This window comes from Camellia sinensis, chromosome 7, assembly GCF_055761805.1.
Source record: "Camellia sinensis isolate YWXY chromosome 7, ASM5576180v1, whole genome shotgun sequence".
NCBI lineage: Eukaryota > Viridiplantae > Streptophyta > Magnoliopsida > Ericales > Theaceae > Camellia > Camellia sinensis.
This window is the reverse complement of record NC_138967.1, coordinates 178,409,161-178,430,225: the sequence shown is the minus strand read 5'-3', so window position 1 is coordinate 178,430,225 and position 21,065 is coordinate 178,409,161. Positions and strand designations below refer to the sequence as shown.

The following is a 21,065-nucleotide window of genomic DNA, read 5'->3' as shown; positions in this document are numbered from 1 at the left end:
TACAAGCAGCAACACCATAGTGTCTTCTAGGAGAAGCTTTGCGATGGGTTTTTTCAGCCCTGGCAGTTCCCGGAATCAATACTTAGGAATATGGTACAATAATATTTCTGTTAGGACCGTTGTATGGGTTGCCAATGGAGAAATCCCACTCCTCGATTTCTCAAGCGTCTTAACTATAATCAACCCTAGAATTCTTGCCCTTGTCAATAGTACTGGCAGCACATTTGGCCTCCCAATATGACCGGATCTATACGAGACCCTATTGCACGACTGATGGAGTCTGGAAATCTTGTTGTGCAAGATGCCAATGATGAGTTTGGGCATTTTCTGTGGCAAAGTTTTGACTATCTGTGTGATACTCTTTTACCGGGCATGAAGCTTGGAAAGAACTTTGTAACGGGCCTAGAGCGCCACCTCTCCTCTTGGAAGAGTAGCAATGATCCAGCTCCAGGTGAGTTTACATACTAGTGTGAACCTCAAGGATACCCACAAAATATTCTGAGAAGTGGTCCTAATGTGCTGTTCCGAACTGGGCCATGGAATGGTATCAAATTCAGTGGGAGACCAAGCCTTCTATCTAATTCAATCTACATATTTGAATTGGTTTACACCAAGGAGGAAGTGTATTGTGATTATAAACTCCTCAGATCAGTTGCTTCAAGGATGGTTCTGAGTCATATTGGAGTTTTGCAAGGCATGATGTGGATTGATCAAACCCAGCAATGGGTCATTGGCCTGACTTCACCGACAAATAACTATGATACCTATAAACTGTGCGGTCTAAATGGTAACTGTAACATTGGAAACAATCCGGTATGTGGTTGTTTGAGTAAATTTGTGCCCCAGAACCAAACGCAATGGGGAAATAGAGATTGGTCTAATTAGTGTATTCAGAGGACACCGTTGGATTGCCATAATGGAGATGGATTTGTCAAGTATTCGGGCTATAAAATGCCGGACACACAGAACTCCTGGTTTGATAGGAACATGACACTCAGGGAATGCGAGATAGTATGCTTGAAAAACTGCTCTTGTATGGCTTATGCAAATTTAGACATAAGAAGAGGTGGAAGTGGCTGCTCACTTTGGTTTGATGAGTTAATTGATATGAGAGAGTTAAATGCAAATGAGAAAGACATTTACATAAGGATGGCTTCCTCTGAGTTAGGTAAGAATTCATACCAAACACATAGATTAGTGAACATAGATTGATTAGATTATACATATGTAAGAACCATGTAGTTAACTATACTGAACCTTTACATTTCTTCCTTAAAAAATTCCTTACTATATTACTTTTTTGGATCTAACTACAGTTTAGCAAAAGGAGAGTTAATTTTGGTTTTATCTTGAATGTTGATTTTTCTTGTGGGAATTCAATCTAGATCATACTTATTACCCATCTAAACCCACATGCCCACCATAGTAGGTTATACATGTATTTGTATTTGAGCCAATTTTGACCCTGGTTTATTATCGTTTGGATTTTGTTTATATTATGTCATTTCAGACTTCTAGAGTTATGATTGTCTTTGATCTCTATACTCAAAGTGAAACTGCATCATTTACTTTTCCCTACCCTTTTCATTTCTCTCCACAAATCTTCTGTCAAATTCTTGATCAGAACACAACCTTACTTTTATTTTAATGAAGACCCTGGTTTAAAAATGAAGGCTGAAAATCAACTAAGCTAGTTAACTTTTTAAAAGAAAATGCATTGGCCAAAAAAAAAAGACACGACTACCCTATTTATCTATCAGTACAAGAATAGTGATAAAGAAACTCCAATCAGCTGCCATCTTCACTTTTATCAGCACCTAAATTGTCTTTCTACTACAGAACTCTCTTTTTGGTCAACTTTGAATCTCAAAATAAATTTTCAAAACCTTATCATCATCAAATGACTAAACTTATATTGTTGAGATATTTCACTATATGATTTTTATAACTTTATGCCTATCTTATATAAAAATAGAGAAAGATTTGCTCATAGCAATTCTAATATTAAAAATGATAAAATTCTACCTAAAATTGTCTGTCACAAGAAAGATTAAGTGAATTAGCCATATTATCAAGTAAAAGAATATATTAATGAAATTTGAATAGAAGATCAAAAATTAAAACAATACTGAAAATTATAGAGAACCTCATTTAAAATTATCCCTTTAGACGTCAAATTATCTCGAGTTGCCCAAACCAAACCAAGCCTTAAGTTCCATCAAATGGAGTCGGCTACATAAATCCTTCTTCTCCTTTCAGTTCTATCAAGGGCATCTCAAGTCACTCTGATTGGTGAAAATACTTTCTTCTGGTTTGGCCCCTTAAGTCGCAATTATGTTTTCGCCCCTGCATAAGGTTCTAAATTCTAGCGTGCTTGTGTGTTTGTTTTGTTTAACTTTATTCATCCCATTTGCCATAACAATTTCAATACATCAAGGGATTGAAATCTAAACCAATCCCTTTAAGTTTGTGCTTTCATGATTGTATTATCTAACTGATCAATTGACCATTTCTGTTAAATGGATTGAGGATTCAACAGGCCATAGCAAGAAAAGAGAGATAGTGGCAATGACCTTAGCATTGTTAATTGGACTTCTTCTGCTAGGGTATAAGCCTAATCGTGTATCTCCGAAAAAGGAAAAGGATGAATTCACAACTGAACAGAGAAGGTATATATCCATATGTGTCATTCTATGTGAAACTGTGTACTGGTATGTTACATTTTTGGAACTACTTGTCATATTGATATCCATTTTGTCCCCGCTTTGCAGGAATTCTGATGCACAAGTTTGAACAAGGTTACACTGACAAAACCCGAAAGGAAGATCTAGAGTTACCATTGTTCGACTTAACTGCAATAGCTGATTACATAAATAATTTTTTAATCAACAATAAGCTTGGAGAGGGTGAATTTGGACCTGTTTACAAGGTAACAACGTAAAGACACTCTTATGTAGTCTATAGGATCAATGCCCAATCTCATGGAGCCTATCCAGAAGCCATAAAACCATTCAACCTTTTTATCACTGCTTTTTCATAAATAGTAATGCTACAAACACATAGGGTATGTTTGGTTTGGTTTTGGAAGAGTAGTTCTTAAAAATTGTTTTGGGAAGAGAGTTTAGAAATTTTTTTGGTTTGTTTGGTTGTGTATTTTGAAAGTAGTTTTGGAGTTTGGGAGTTTGGAATGATTTGATGTTTTGTTATAATTGAGTGGATGTGTGTGAGAGAAAAAGTGATTGAGAAGGAGAGAGGAGAGAGAGAAAAAGTGATTGATTGATAGGTAAGAGAGAGAAAGTGATTTTGAAAATTGTTTTGGAAAATTTACAAACCAAACAAATTTTTTAGAAATTTTTTCCCAAAATCACTTGACAAATTCAAACCAAACATACCCATAAATTTTTCTACAAAAAAGTGCATACAATGTTGTTCTTCAGGCTGCAACACTGCATTCATTTTGGTGTTTGGGCCCCCACCTTTAGAAAAAAAAAAGTTGTGTTCCTAAACTTACTATTCCATAAAATCTTTTAATACAGACCCCACTATTCCAAAGCTAAAATTTTTATAAATATGCCTGCTTTTGAAAAATTTTATATTTTTCTTTCAACTTTCAAAAAATACATTTGGTTTGATACATCTTTTCTCCATATGGAACTTCATAAGTGTATAATTTTGTCTTTAAGTAATTGTAACATAAATCAGTGGTCATGGTTACATTTGTTGGAACAATGTCAGCTAGAGCAACATAAAAACAGTAAGTAAAGATACAATTAATAAGAATGGCAACCAAATAAAAAATTAAAAATAAATTTGTTTGCTTTCAAGCTAATTCTAGCAGAAGATCATTCTATCAATTATAATGGTAATTCTCAGGGTATACTGGAAAGAGGACAAGAAGTAGCTGTGAAACGACTCTCAAAGTATTCTTGCCAAGGACTTGACGAGTTCAAGAATGAAGTTATTTGTATTGCCAAACTTCAGCACCGAAATCTTGTGAAGCTTCTAGGATGCTGCATTCAAGGAGAAAAAATGATATTAATCTATGAATACATGCCTAACAAAAGCCTGGACTATTTTATTTTTGGTTTGCTCTCTTCAAAACTATAATACTATATACACCGCAGCTATTCCACTCTGAGACCACAACCAGCAGTCGTTCTTTCTTTTTTTTTCCTATATATTTTTTTTTTTGTTTATTTTCAATTTCATATAAACCTTTTGCTTTATTTGATAATGGGAACAAAATTATATGTGGTTTTTATTACATGTGCATTTGCACGAACTTGGTCTTCCAAAATTTGGGATTTTCCATTGAGGAATCTTGTTAAATTCATCCACCAAATTAGCAAGAGTGTGGACTAAATCAGACAAAAAATTTGGACAAATCAAAGCCAAAGCACATTACTTGATTGGTTGAAGCACTTCCACATTATCAATGGGATTACACGGGGCTTCTTTATCTTCATCAAGATTCTAAGCTGAGAATTATTCACATAGATCTCAAAGCTAGCAATATTTAGCTAGATATTGACATGAACCCAAAAATATCAGATTTCAGAATAGCTAGAAGTTTTGGAGGAAATGAGACAGAAACAAATACAAATAGAGAGATTGGAACATAGTAAGAATCTCTATAATATGTTGTGTCTGATTCACTTATATTGTTGCTTCAAAATCCAGTTTTTCATCCTGTGCTTTGTTGTAATGGGTACATGTCTCCCGAGTATGCAATAGATAAGTTATTTTCAGTAAGAACAGATGTATTCAGCTTTGGCGTTTTAGTGCTAAAGATTGTGAGTGGGAAGAAAAACAAAAGTTTCTATCATCCAGGACACCGCCTCAACCTACTTGGCCATGTAAGTGTACCAAGTTTAGAAGTATTCTTATATTATATGCATGTGTTCCAATAAGGTTCAAGGATCTTCTGTCTTCAAAGTTTTCTATCTCGTCATTTCAAAGCTCTCGTAACTGAGTATTTTGGGACAAAGGGACAATCAGATTTGGGGAGAGAGGATCTGATACCTCCCTCATACTGCTAATATTGTAATGGATTGTTCAGGCATGGTATCTCTATAAAGAAGAAAAGCCATTGGAATTGATTGTTGAGGCTCTATGGGAATCATGCAACCAAATTGAAATGTTGCGATCAATCCATGTGGGTCTTTTATGTGTGCAAGAATGTCCAGCAGATAGGCCAAGCATGTCATCTGCGGTTATGATGTTAGGTAGTGAAGTTGTATTACCTCAGGCCAAACAACCCAGTTTCTTCACTGCAAGAAATGTTGTTGATTTGTCAAGCAAGGAAGCAACAACTATAGGCAATGAAATCATTGTTACTCTATTAAGTGGTCGATAGAAATTCTACAATGATTAAGGTGAAACCTTAATCATTGTTTTTGGTTACAAGTTTACATGCACACCAAGTATCAGGAATATACATATTGACAACATGTGCACTTTTTTCGGTAGACAAATTTGTCACATCATTCTATATAATTTTTATGTAAGCATATCATTACTCTTTGTTTTATAACTAGTTCTTGTTTGCCTACTTGTACATGTGAAATGGAACATCATGTCAGCATTTTTATTTCTCAATTTGCTTAGTCCAAACATATTACAATGTCATATGCAATATCTATATGGATTAAGAGAAACGATTTCACATTCTCTATATTCAGATACATATGTGAAACACCATTCAAAGGCTACAAATATCATGTAAGTTTTATGGAAGAACACGTTATAATACTTATATATATATATATAGAAGACAAAAACCTTAAAATATACATGTTATATGGAAAACTTCCAAAAACAAACATTCCTTTCATATTGTGTTCGTTAGCTAAACAGATTCAAAAGTTTTCAACCATAGCAATTAAAATATCACCAGGAATTGTCTTCTATCGTGCCTCTACCACTGTTGTGCTGACCATGTTGGATGAACATTGTTCAACCTTGCTTTGTTGACTCTGCTTCGAGCAGATTCCTTTCAGTGAAAAAACTAAGTTGTTTGGGGTGAGTCAGTGTAACCTCTCCGCCCAACATTAGAACCACACTTGCCATGTTAGGCCTATCCTCTGGCCGTTGTTGCACACACAATAAACCAACATGAATCAAACGCAACACCTCAGGTATATTGCATGAGTTTTGTATTGGTTCATCAATCAATTCTCTGGTTCTGTCTTCCTTGTATAATCTCCATGCCTAAACAGTTAGAAACATTTTTAAGCAATTGTTTTAATTTTTATACAGAATGACATTGCGGAATTGAGCCTTTCTATTAAACGCCTTTTAAAATGGCTCTAAATTAGTTTTAGAGATACCATTGCTACGTCATTCTGTAACTTTCTTTTGTAAGATTATATTATTCAACTCTATGCTTAGATGCCCAAGAAGGTTAAAGTGATGGTCTTGGTGATAGAATCCCCTGTTTCTCTTTCCACTCACTATTTCTAGTACCAAAATGCCAAAGCTAAATACGTCAGACTTTATTGAGAAGAGTCCTTCAATTGCATATTCGGGGAGGCATGTAGCCACTATAGGAAAAAAAAAATGAACAAGTAAACCAATTTATCTAGTTGAAAGAGAAAAAATTTGAATTGCTTTGAAGATTCTTACTATGTTCCAACCACTCTTCTCGTATTTGCTTGCGTCTCATTTGCTCCAAAGATCTTGGCTAAGCCAAAGTCTGATATTTTTGGGTTTATCTCATAATCTAGTAGAATATTGCTTCCTTTCAGATCTCTATGGATTATTCTCAATCTAGAATCTTGATGAAGATAAAGAAGCCCCCGAGCAATTCCATTGATGGTGTGGAAGCGCTTAGGCCAATCCAGTAGCATCTTATGTGACTGGTCTATTCAATTTTTCACCCAAGTTAAACCAAGCTTCTAGCTAGTAGTTAACTTCTCGAGTACGTATAAGAAAGCCATACCGAAAATAAAGGAGTCCAAGTTATTGTGGGGCATGAATTCATATATTAACATCCTTTCTTCTCCTGAATGCAATACCCTAGAAACTTTACAAGATTTCGATGATGAAGCTTGGCAATGCAAATAACTTCATTCTTGAACTCATCGACTCCTTGTTTGGAATCCTTTGATAGCAACTTCACAGCTATTTCTTGTCCCCCTTCCAACATACCCTGAAAAATTGCACGACATTTTTGTTTGTTTAAACGAGTTTGGATACTGAAAACTCTTGTTAGTGTAACTATGTTGTTACCTTGTAAATAGGTCCAAATCCGCCCTCTCCAATCTTATTGTTGATTGCAAGGTTATCCGTAGCTTTAGTGATTGTAACCAAGTGAAATAATGGCAATTCTATATCTTCATTCTTGGATTCTTTGTAGTAACCTTGTTTAGGGTGACCCATTGTAGACCGCCCGAACTCTCACCACGCGCCCCCCTTTTTGGAGAGGGCACGGATTTAGGTTCATAGCTACTACAGTTTGGACTCCTATCACGGTTCTGAATCTAATCTCACAAAGTGCAATGTAAGACTGATAAATCACCAAAGAGTCCAAATCCAGCAAATCGTTTTGGAAAATCGATTTTAATCAAAAAGCGCCAAATGTGGACTGCTTTGCCAAATTTTAGAGTCGCCATCTAAATATTTTATTTTTGGAAAATTTAGAAAACCCTGACTCGTGACAAAGGCCACGTGTCCGTCATCGCCAAAGTTGCCTCGGCTCGGGAACTTGGGTACGAGGGGGGAAGGTCATGAAATGACCACCCCCGCTCGCCCAATCAAAGGATCGGCCTCTACTAACATGATATGTTGTTTTGAAAACACATGGGTTCTTATTCCAGTTATTAGTTATATTACTATGTGATGCGCACAGCATACAAGTACAGACTCAATCACGAAAATTGGAACAAAACAACTCATGTTTGTTTTCGAAAATGGTTTGAAAATGCTACTCGCAAGTAGGCTAAAGCGCGGATTTGCCACCCTCAAGTGGGCTTGAAAACATGATTTTGTGCCGCTTTTCAAAGTGGGCTTAAAACTCACAATCATTGATTTGTTCCAATTCAAGCAATAAAGCCTTCACCCACAGGCATTCAGGCAGTTAAGCACTTAAGCAAATAGCCTCGTGGCAAGCATGCTATCATGGCAACGCTCACACTCATGCAAGTATGCTAAAGCGTAAACACTCACAGTGTACTCCGAGCCAAAATAGAAACTAATTAGAAATCAATGCATGATTCTAACTGTAGAATGCCTAATGCAACACAGACAAAATACAACTAAATAGGCTTGGCTATCTAAGATGGCATATGAATGCAACATTTGATAACATGCTTTGAAACACGTATTCAAATATGTATTGAAATACAATGCAGTTTGTATGATGCGCCGAGCCCGGTGCATGCAATACAAATGAATGATGCACGCATGCAAGCATGATGATGCTAATTGAAACATGCCTTAAAACTAACCATCAAAAGCTGATAAGTAAAAGGGAGAAAGAAGTGGGGGTTGGAAGACATACACACACGCATGCACCCTAATTACAACATTTGCCCTCTCTACGGAGGGTCCGAATGAATAAGAGCTAAGCTAGGCTACTTATTACAAACCAACTAATTAACTATGCTAAGCTAATTAATTTTTACAATACAAGACTTGAAATTAACTAACTATTCTAAGCTAATTAGAATATTGCAAAGATGAATTAAATTAGATAAGCACATTAACTAATTAATTACAAAAAATGGCAAATTAATTAACTAAGTAAAGCAGTTAAAATGGCCTCAAGGGGAGGGAGACATGCATGCTCAGTTTGATTCTCCCGAAAATGTATTTCCTTGTGATGAGTTATCTCGGTTTGCACTCACGGTAACCTCAGAGCATCAAACACATTTTCAGGTTGCATCTGCCCCAAAACAAGAGCATTTTGGAAAATTTTGCCACCTCAACTAGTCAATAGGCTACCTCAACTGGCCGACTGGCCAGTACAAGTGGTCAGTAGGCTAGTGCAAGTGGCCGGCCGGCCACTTCCCTTTCCAGAATCCCAATTTTGCTGCAACAGAGATCAACAAAGACATAGCAATGCATTTGCATGGAAATGTGTGTGCAACTACTCCCCTTATCATTTCTCAAGCTCAAAGAAGTGTAGTACTTGGCTCTCAAGCCACCAATCACGCATCTCAATGCATGATGGCCAAAGAGTCAAGCTTGCACAATGTTAGTGAATGCACAAACAAGACTCGAAGAGCCTCCACCATATCATGCATGATCAAGGGTGTCGGCGACCGAGAAACGTAACACGCTCTATCACTTTGAGTATGAAACGTGCCACATTCCTCGTGTTTGGATTGACGTCCGATCCAAACCCAATGCAATGCAAACAACATGCTCATCTTTCAACGCTAAAGTGGCATGCACAAGACTCTATCAAGTAAGCAATGCATGCAAGACATGTTAAGGGGCCAAGAGCATTAAAGTAAGTGAAGAACATTACACATGAGGCATGCACTATCAATCTCAAATGGTCAAACCAGCTATGGACAGACCTAAGATACTCCAAAACGGTGGCCAAAACACACTAAAACTTAGGCACAAAAAGCAAGAAATGCATGCTCATTCATTTGCTCACAAGCAAGGCACAAAGCTTAACTTTCAAACACATTGAAAAAGTGATATATATGAGATATATGAGAGCATGACAGGGGTGCAAGCACTGAAATCATGTGCCAAATTATGACATATCATGCAAACAACACAAGTATAGCATGTTAGATGACTTAAGCATTAAAAACTAGTGAAGTACACAACACTGGGACTATGCAATACAATGCTCAATGGACTAAATCAGCCCTAAACAGACCTCATGCATGCCAAGACAGTGGCCAAAATGCTCTGAAATGATAGCATGAAAGACGAGAAAATGATGTTCATGCATTGGCTCATCAACAAGGCATGAGACACAACTCTTAAACACAATTAAAGAGTGATATACATGAAAGTATGACAAGGCTATATGCTCTAAATTTATGTGTTAGATGATGACATATCATGCAAACTACACAAATAAGGCATGCTAGAAGGCCTAAAGCACAAGACTAGTAAAGAGCACTACACAAGGAGCATGCAATGCATAGCCTAAACAACCAAACCAGCTTTGGACAGAGCTCAATTATGCCAAAACAAAGGTTAAAACATGCTAAAATGGTAGCCCAAAAGCTTAGACAAGCATGCATACGTATTGGCTCATGATCAAGGCATAAAGCACAACCCACAAAAGCTATGGAAAAGTGGAATGTGTGAGAGTGTGACTATGCTATATACACTAAAATCATGTGTGAAATGAGGCTAAGGCATGCAAACACCACAAGTAAAGCATGCAAGAGGCTTTGAAACTCAAAGCTAGTCAAGGCATTCACACTACAACCATGCACTACAAGTCTCACATGGCCAAGACCACTCAAAACAGAGCTAAGGCATGCTAAAATAATGGCAAAATTATGTTGAGATAGAGTTAACACAAGCTAGGATGATAGGCATGAAGCATGGTAGGCCAACAAGTAGGATTACACTACAAGTATAAGATGCAAGCAACCAATGACCAAACCAACCAAAAATAGAGTTATGGCAGGTCCAGAAAGTCACAAAAACATGCTTGAGCTCAGCTTGAAGAAAGGAGAAATACATGCTCACTTAGTAGGCCAACAAGACATGTAAGCAAAACAAAAGGAGAGGGGACCACCCTCTCCCATTTTGGACCACAAAACCAACTTTTTACCACTGAAATTCCTCTAAGTTTTAGTGGTTAAAAGACCAAACAAGGGGTGATTCAAAAGCTTAGAGAGTTGGCTCAAGAGACTTAACAAGCCAAAGAGTAAAAGAGGGGAACCACCCCCCTAACCACACAAGGCTCAAACCAACATTTTCAAGCCTTAAAATCAGATTTTTTGAGAGGCTAAAAACAGCCCCAAAGTAGCATGCAAAGGTGATCAAGCTATTAAGCAAAACAAAGCTTCAAAAGGGACAAGTGCCTTACCCTTGAAGCATAGCAGCAAGGAGGCAACTTCGGCAACAATTTTGAACCAAAAGCAATCCAAAGACCTCAAATGAAGCTCCAATGGACCTCAGCTCCAAAGTGAAGGTGTTTAACTAGGTGTCTTAGTGCAAATGTGTGAAGAAAACACACTTTAAGGCTCAAAATAGCACAATATAGAGAGAGTGTAAGAATTCTAGTGAGAGAGGGAGATTTTTGCTCTGGAAAATCTGAACCCTCAAATAGGGGGAGGAAGCTCCCCTTATATAGAGGAGACAAGCCAAAGGCTTGCTCCATCCCTCCATACACGTGTATGGAGGATGAGTTTCAGTAAGCCACAGCTGGCTCAAAAGATCTGGAAATATCTAAGAAGGAGAAAAAGTGGCTGCCAGCCACTTTCCCTAGCCGACCGGCCACTCCAAGTGGCCTACAAGAGAGAAAAGTGGCCGACAGATGCCAAAAATCGCTGGCAAGGCCCTCTTCTCCCCAAGGCAAGAAGCAACAAGGTTTGGCCCAAAAACCAAGGCCAAAACACAAAGCGTTAAGAGGCTCAAAGACAAGGCACTCAGCTGAGACCTTCGAGCGCTCGAAACAAGCACAAACATGCGCAATCATCGCGTGCACAAACAATGACGTCTGAGTCTTAAGGTTGGTCAAAAATTGGGTGTCTACACCCATTGTTCTTCCTGCAGAAAGGGGGTGTCAAGAACATTTAATGAAACAATTTGTTCAAAACAAGTATACGTGCCAGCTAGAACACCTACAGAGGTGAGATATTGAAGCGTTATTGACTAATTGTTATTATCTTCTCCCTTCTGGCACTCCTTCTTCTTCCAAATGTACAATGAAATGGCCAGGCCAAGTATAAGTGTTGTTGTTAAGACTACTAAGATGACTATGATCGTCTTTGCCTTGTTCCAATTGTGGCCAGCTTGACCTAATACCGAAACAATTTAGTTAAAATCATTTAAATTTTGGGAAACTAAGAAATTCCAGGTGGGTTATAAGGGATCTATGGTGAATTCATCCCAATTTCTCTACTCAAATGAAAAGTATGATCAATAAAGATGATGCAAACTTATTGTGACTCTCCCTTTTTGTTAATTTGAAACCAAATTCAGACATGAGAATTTATATATCAAGATTCTTTGTGGAAATTAATATGCTTATATTAGCATCAGCTGTGATTGTTTGCATTATGTTTAGTGTTAGATGAGTATAGAAAACTAAGAAAAGCACAGGTTTCAAAGTACAAGAGTTGGGGCTAGCAGCCCGGTTATAAAAGTTCAACCTAGAAAGAAAATAACAAGACTAGACTAAAGGAGAAAGGTTGGCAAATTCGTCCCCGCCCCCGGTGGTGGCCTCCAGGTCAACTACGGCAATTACATCGTCGTACTCCCTTTGGCCGGTTTCGTCCTGACCACCCTCTTCCTCTGCCTCGGCCTCCGCTTCCTCTTGCAAAGAGTTGAAGATGTCGTTGGCATAAGGCACCATGTAGCCCGGTAGGAAGGCGGGGGATGGAGAGGTGAACACCTCGATCTCGGGTCCTTGACCAAGGTTCTCGCAAGCTGCCTTCCAACCAGACTTGAAGAAGATGTCTTTGGTGGCTTCGACTTGCTTTGTGTAGCTGTCATCAGCCTCTTTGAAACCGAGGTTGTTGGCCTCATCCACCACCTTGTCTTTCGCCTTTTTCACCTCCTCAAGCTCGGCTTTTAGGGCATCTCTCTCTTGCTCAGCTCTACTGAGCTGACCAAGTAGCCTCGCATTATCAGTATTCATGATTTCAAGCGAAGCCTTAGCTCAGCCCAACTCAGTCGAGACATTCTTCCCAACAACGTTCAGCTCAGTTACTTTTTGCCATAAGCTGACATTGCGATCCATGACAAGGTGGGTCTTCTAAATAGGCTGTAGGAAACCAGAAAAAGGTTAGACTGAGCAAGCAGCAAACCGAACAGGCAGTTGGGAAGATTTTAAAATTCGAAGCTCTTACCCTCCTCATCGATTTCACCGCAAACTTAACAAGCGGGGTGTCTGGAACATGTTTGGTCCCTATCATGTCTTCTGTAGAACTAGGGATTTAAAAAGATCGAAGGCAACGAGATGTTCGTTGTCCCCTTTTACAGAAGCATGGGCCGGGATAGGGCCTCCCCAGGATTTCAACCTCGACTGCAAGCAGGAATCGGTTCGACTTCAATCGCTACATGCTCAGTATTGAGCTCAGTTGCTAGCTCAATGGATGGATCAGCCAAGCGGGCCCTCTTACCAGCCCAGCGCTGCTCAACATGTTGTGTAGCCATGGAAGCCAAGGCGATCACACTCCCCGAGCTCTGGCTAGCGGTTGGTGCAAGAGGTGGGTCGCTTGGCAGCTCGATAAAAGTGGCGGTGATTAGGTTCTTAATCTGACTTCTTTTTGCCATCTCTTCCTCCTCGGTTAGTCAGATTAGGGGCATGTCTGGAAAAGTTGGGTCAGGCGGAGGAGAAGGATCCCGGAGAAAATTGATAACCTTGCTCTTATAGAGAGTTGAGTAGCAGTAGCTCAGTACATACCCGAGGAGCTCGTAACAATCTCGGTGTCGATACCTTAGCACGGCCCTAATCGCCTCTTCCTTCGGATAGAGGTAATTGGCTTGTAACTCTTCGATTGCTGCAAAAGGAGGGCAATTAGCTCGGCATAATTAATAATAACAAAAATAAGTTATCAAAAAGCTCAGCTTACAAGAAAAACCAAAGTCCTTGCTAATATACCAATCGGGCACATCGGCCATTTCGTAATTGCCGGTTACCCATAAAAAATCATCGGCATGCATGTCTTTGTCCGGCATCCCAGTCACTAATCGCTCCCTGCCCAGCCTTATTTTTAAGTAATAACTGTAGTTGTCCTTTGTCTAACCGAGTGTGCATTGACGCAAGATCTCGGCCACTCCGTTTATGATCCTATAAGTGTTGGTAGATACTTGTGTAGGAGCCAACTTGGTACATCTCAAGAATTCGCACATTAAGGGCTACACCGGAAAGCGCAACCCTCCCTCGACTGTGCTTAACACGGTGAAGGGGCAGGACTCTAATCTACCCCATGGATTTATGCCCTCTTCACCGAGCTCCAAGTGTACGTCGGTGAGGACGCCATACTCCTCGCAGAACGCGACTAGGGTGCCTGACGTGTTTACAAGAAATCGGTAGCACCCAATAAAGGACCAGCTTGTTCAGCTCGGCAAAATTAGGATGACTAAACTGTGCACAATGGTTGCTCGGTCTTTGAGAGCCCTGGTGTTTGTGTGCCTGGCCCCCTAGGAGTCTGCAGTTAAAAATCAAGTATAAGTGCGCCCAAATGAGCTTGATTTTAGCTCGATCTGGATGGCTTAGGTAGAATCTAACTCGGTCAAAAAGTGGGCCAGATATTAGCCCAGTCACACGACCTCGTGCGTCCTGTATCCCGCTTTTCTACCCTAGTTCCACAAACAATGAATTTGCCCGGTCTACTTACATTTTCAGACCAAATGGCACTATTAGCCCAATCTGTCCCAGATTTGCCCATGTTTATCTCAGAAGGTGATGAACAGTGGCTGAAAATGGGAAGCACAAGGATTTCCCAACGCAAATGATTGGACAAAGCCCTAATTCGTCTAAACCTACCCTAGTTTCTTTACGTTTCGTGATACTACCATGCCATTTCAAAGGAAAGTAACACGACAAACTCAAGAACATGAAGAATAATTAAGAAAAAAGGAGAAATGCGCAGCTTGGACACAAGGAAATACGAAGAACTTACAGGTTAGAGGGTGAATCGAAGTTCTAGGTAGAGAGATGCTTCCCCATGGCAACAATAAAGCCAAATCAACCTGAGAAATGCTTCGATATCAGCTAGAGATGCATAGAACTAGAGAAAGAAGATGAACTGTAGCTCTGGATCATCTATGGGCATCTATGGGAAAAAAGATGAACAGTGGGAGTTAGGATGTGAAGAGACCTACAATGTATGTGTGAGAACAGGTATAAACGCCAAAGTTTGAATTCGGAGAGATGACGTGGGGCAGCTGGATAGGTGTTGCAGAGCCAATCAGTGAATGACATATGTCTATGATGAGACTGATGTCGGTCTTGAAAAGACAAGCTAAAAAGCCAAACCACCAACCGGCTAGGCAGTAAGACCAGGCATAAAAAATAGCATGGTTGAAGCCTGCGCACCAGTTTGGGAGCATGGCTATTAAGGCACTTGACCGAGCACACGACAGCTGGGCAAGAGAAGAAGTTGTGCCAGAGAATATAATCTCGGTCGCACGAGTGCAACTAGAATTAAGGAGCAATTGAGAGCGAGATTTATGACTTGATAATGCGCCGGGCTAGTTTGGGCCGGAGTCTGGGTCTTTATTCGGTCAAATATTGGAAGCATGCAATACTGGAGACGTAGTCTGGTTGAGTCTGTGCTCGGAAAAAACAAGCCCACACGATCAAGCAAGTTTTGAGCATGGTCGGGCACGCGGCACGTGTTGGGGCAGGATATCAGTCCAGTCCTGTGAAGTGAGCTTGAGGTACTAGTGCGACCTAGAGATGTGTGCCATACAGGTTTGATTCGTCCTCGAAAGACTAGATACGACCGAGCAGGAGCTCGGTCTTGACTGTGGAGCTAGGTTGAGTCCATGATCAAGAATTAACGATGAGACCAGATAAGTAACACGGTCATAAGGTGATGGCGTGGTGCCGCACTAAGCATAGCTCGGTAGGAAGTACTATGCAGTGTGACGAGACTGCAGGAAGAAGATTCTGCTGTCCATACGCATCAATACCATTTGGTGGTTTCGTCATTTGGTGTTCAGTTGTATTAGCGTTGGCACGTGTAGGAACGTAAGAGGAGTGCAAGTCCACGCGTCCAAAGGGGAATGGACGCAGAAGCGCGAGCAGAAACTATATAAATGATGTTGCGCCTCCATACACAGGTCTAGAACATCTGGTGATCAGAGCTGACCTACTACTTAGTCTCCTCTCTTCTCTCTCTTTCCAAGTGTGCTAACTTGGCTGTCGGAGGGGTTTTCCGGAAGCACACTGCCGGGTAGCTCACCATTTTTGTGTTCTCAGGTCAGTCTGAGGGAAGTGCAGCTTGGACGCGAGGAGTACGGATAGCGTCACCATACAAGCAAGATAATGAATTTGATCATGCTGATCTAGATTCAATGAGACCTAATATGTTTGGATGACTAAATTTGAAGAGGGCTAAAATTTTATAGCATCAATGCTCTTAATGGGTAAGAAATTCTTACCAAATTCAGAGGCAACCATTCTAACATAAAGATCTTGGCTATTTTCAATGACTCTGATATCAACAAGTTCATTAAACCAAAGCAAACACCCACTTCCCTCTCCACTTACATCCAAATTCGCATAAGCCATACACGAGCAATTTTTCAAACACATGGTCTCACATTCCTTAAGGGTCATGCTCACATTGAACCATGAATTTTCTATATCTGGCAGTTTAACACTGGAGTACTTCCAAAACTTTTCTCCATTAACACAATTGCAATTCAAGGGTGTTCTTTGAACACACCCATTTGACCAATCCATACCTCAATCTTTAGGAAATTTTGGTTCAAATCCTTGCAAACAACTGCATTCTGGGGAGTTACTAACAATACAGAGACCATAAGGACCACAAAATGCGAAAGTATCGCAATTTGTCATCTCTGTAGTCAAGTGTTCAACCCAACTGGTGGATGATCCTTCTATCCACGTCATGCACCCTAGAACACCATCCTGATTCATCACCATTCTTGTGACAACCGAGCTATTGAGAAGATCGTAATTGAAATAAGTCTCATACTGATTTAACACAAAAGTGAAATTGTTAATGGGGTTTGAAGATATAGTAGGCATTCCACTGAACCGAACAACATTCCACGGCCCTGATCGAAACACCTTGACAGTGTCCTTCTTGAGAAAATACTGTGGAAATCCATGAGAATCCATACTGTATGTATAATCTCCTTGAGCTGGATTGTCACTGCTCTGCCATGACCACCGGCTCATATTAAGCCCAGTTCCATAGTGAATTCCAAACTTTATACTGGGTAAAACCGTGTCAGTCGGATAGTCAAAACTCTACCACAAATAATTCTCTAGGTTATCATCATTAGCATTTCTCAAAACCAAATTCCCTGATTCCAGGAGCTCTGCAACTGGGTTTTGTCAAATTGGAAGACCAAATGATACTTTCTATACTGTTAAGGAGGCTGAGAACGCCTTGTTGGGTAACCATTAAAATGCCCAAGGAATCGGTGACAGGGGTTTCTCTATTGGCAACAACCTTGGAATTATTAGATATCTTGTTGTCCCATATGCCAACGTATCGATTTTTGGAACTTCCAGGGCTGAAAAACCTGAGCGCGAAGCTTCCTCCAATGGATACTATTGTGTCACCATCTTTAATGGATTGAGTTGTGGATGTGGTGTTCACTGCAATGGTGGAGACTACTAAGACGGAACAGAGAAAAGATTAGAGTAGTAGATTGGTAATGGAATCCATTGAGGACTTGTTTAGTTTCTACACAATTATGATATTGTATAGAATCAATCAAGCAATCCATTTTTCTATCAGTTTAAGTCAAAAAGAGAAAATTCAAAGGCTTTATTATTTGTTTATACCAAGTCTTCCTCTTATTTTTCTCCATTAGACTTTCCAATTTGGTAACTTGGCCTAATTTACTTCCTAACTGCTTGGTGGGCAAACTATTTTTATAATGACAAAGGAGGAGGATCCCCTTGGGTCCACATTTTGGACTCGAGGGTGCTTTTTGGGAGTTCATCACGGGTCTTATTTCGATAATTCGAACCGTTCATTTTATCGGACACTTCATGTATTTTATCCACAAAAAAAATTAGAATGATCTGATAATTGTAACTTATTTAATTTTTTACTAAAAAAATAGACAACAATTGTGTTTTTAAAAATAAATCATACATTTTTTTAGTGACAAACGTAATAAATTTAATAAGTTATAATTATCAGATTGACCTAATTTTTTTGTAGATGAAATACACGAAATGCCCAATAAAATGAACAGTAAGGATCATCAAAACAGGATCCGTGGTGGACCCTATGGATCCAAACAGCACCTCCAATCTAAAATATGAATTGGAGGAGATCCTCCTCCAATAAGAAAATGACAGGGGTTAAATGAATCTCACTCTCCAATTGTTTTGAGATAATGTTTATATATATATTTTTTTAAAAAAAATTATTTGTATTTATAAAATTTTTAAAAATGAAAAATAAAAACCCATTCAATTTCTATTATTATTTTAAATTTTATAAATATAGAAAAGTTGGTTTACACTTGCTTAATTTTTTTTCTCAGTTTAAGTCAAAAAGAGAATGTTAAAGGCTTTATTATTTGTTTATACCAAGCAAGGTTTTAAAAAGCGGCCGCAATCACTACATAACGCCGTTACGTAACGGTTGTGGTGGTTACTGTCACCCGTTACGACCACTATAGCGGTGTGACGGAAATTCACATGTGTAACGGCCGTTTCGATGTTACAAAACAGCCATAACGGTGCTGTAACGGTTCATTAAACACCGTTGCACCCAAGGTTTTAAAATGCGCCGTTACGTAACGATTGTGACTGTTACGTAACGGCTGTGGTGGTAGGCACCATGCGTTACCCCTGCTTTTGCAATGTGATTGAGATTCACAGATGTGTCGGCCGTAGCGGCTGCCATAGCGATCGTAACGGCCCGTTACGCACCGTTACGCAATGGTTCCAAACTACTTCTTTCGAAAAAAATAAAAAATAATTATAATAATAATTGTGGTCATTATCTGTTTGGTTTGATTAAAAAATTTATATATAATAGTTAGTGATTGATTTTGTTGTAAAAGATCTAGAAAACATAACACTTATAATTATATATTAATACATATTTTATACATGTCAATTTTTTTTATTAATTTATTTTACTTTTATTTACAGGTTATCCAAAAAGAGAATGAATATTCAAGTGATCCAAATCACCAACAAAAAAAAAAAAGAAAAAAAAATCTTTATAATTTGTTTTTTAATTTTTATATAATTACATTAGCATGTATAATTTATTTTTTAAAACTATTCAAGTTAAAATTTGCATATGCTTCCACAAGTATAATAATTAAAAATAATAATTTTATACATCTACATCCAATAATTTTTTTTTTTTTTTGCCACAAGCGTAATATGGATTTATGACATATAAAGTCATTAATTATTAAAATAAAATGTAAAAAACTCAGTTTATAGTGATTTAAAAATATGAAATATATTGGATCATACTTAAAAGTTTACATAAATTTATCAATATTTATTTTAAAACTCAATAAATATAATTATGGAAAAAAATATATACGGATATCGATACGTTTTTTTTAAAATGTGCAAAAAATAAAAAAATTCACGATTCCGGTTACCGCAACCGTTACGTTACGACTTTTAGACCCCGCAACCGCAACTGCTACTGTACCACCGCTACCGTTACAGCAACCACAACCACTTTTCAGAATCTTCATACCAAGTCTTCCTCATATTTTTCTCCGACCATCTCCAACGGTTCACCAAACCTGGCATCAAATTTGAAATTTGGTGAAAAATGTACTTTTTGAAGCTCCAACGGTTTTACCAAACTAGTATCAAATTAAGAATTGAACAAAAAAATCATCAAATTGAGAACATGGTACAGATTTCAGCAAATTACTGTTTGTGACCGTTGGAGGAGAGGAACCGATCAACCAGCCAGTTGCCCGACCGGTTGACCAACCAGTCGACCACTAAAAGGTTCAAACAGTTCAAATGGGTAGGTTCAAACAATTCAAAAAAAAATTTTTTTTTTTTGCCTTACCGGTCGACCACTAAAAGGTTCAAATAGTTCAAATAGGTAGGTTCAAACAATTAAAAAAAAAAAAAAATTTGCCTTACCGGTCGACCAACCGATTGTCCCTGGAGCAGATTTGATGAAAATCAACCATTGGAACATTCTGTTTCAGATTGAGAAAATGGTCATTTTTTTACTCAGATTTAGTGAAAAATTAGGTGAACCGTTGGAGATGCTCTTAGACTTCCAATTTGGTGAGTTAGACAAATTTGCTTCCAACTTCTCTTGGTGGACCAACTAAGTTTATTATGAGAAAGCGACAGGCGTTGAATGAACTCACTCTCCATGGGAGAGGGAGAGAGAGACTTGCTTAGGATTCGTTAACGTTTTTATTTATATTTATTGAATTTTTAGGAACTGTAAAAAAAATTCATTTGATTTCTATTTTTGTTTTCAAATTTCATAAACACAAAAAAATTGGTTTACACCTGTTTAATATTTTATTATTATTATTATTGTTATTAATTTTCTTTTCTTTCTCTATTCTCTCATGTTTTCTAATGATCACCCATTGCTCATCGTCATCCATTATCAATGACTTCATCTGTTAGCTTACCTCTCGTCAACACCATCCAACTTTTATGAGTGATAATCCACTTTTGGCTACCACCTTAGGCGACTGACTTATCACCATTTTTAACTATTGACAACCACTTTTAACCATCATTTCACATAGTCGGCAACCACCTCTTGTTAGCACCTCTAACACTTTCATCAACCACTCATTTTCATTTCTTCTTCTTCTTCTTCTTTTTCAAAATGAAAATTTAAAATACTTCTATAGAAAACATATTTTTAATTTTTGTTTTTATTCAAAAACAAACAAAAACATGTTTAATATTTTTTTATACATTATAAATATTGCCAAACCACACCTTAATATTAATACTAATGATTACCAAACCACACCTTAATTATAAATTACCAAACCACATCTTACTCTAATGACACGGGTTAGGACTAATGATTATTTTGTTAATGTGATTCTTCTGCCTTAATTCACCCTTTTGAGATGTCAAAGTTTAGCTAAAATAATCAATAAAGACAAAAATATTAAAATGATTAATAAGATAAAATGTTATATCTAAATCATAATTATTTTATTTTTCCTTCACAATCATCAAATCAACTAAAAAAAAAAGTCAACTATTATTCTAAATA

At 38.2% G+C, this 21,065-nt stretch overlaps 3 pseudogenes; 1 reads left to right on the top strand and 2 right to left on the bottom strand.

Moving 5' to 3' along the window:
• The first annotated feature begins 273 nt into the window (after positions 1 to 273).
• On the top strand, positions 274 to 5,356 carry LOC145796324 (G-type lectin S-receptor-like serine/threonine-protein kinase At4g27290; annotated as a pseudogene).
• Positions 5,357 to 5,955: 599 nt separating this feature from the next.
• Positions 5,956 to 7,380, bottom strand: LOC145796323 (G-type lectin S-receptor-like serine/threonine-protein kinase At4g27290; annotated as a pseudogene).
• Positions 7,381 to 16,570: 9,190 nt separating this feature from the next.
• Positions 16,571 to 18,722, bottom strand: LOC114284151 (G-type lectin S-receptor-like serine/threonine-protein kinase At4g27290 pseudogene; annotated as a pseudogene).
• Positions 18,723 to 21,065: the final 2,343 nt, after the last annotated feature.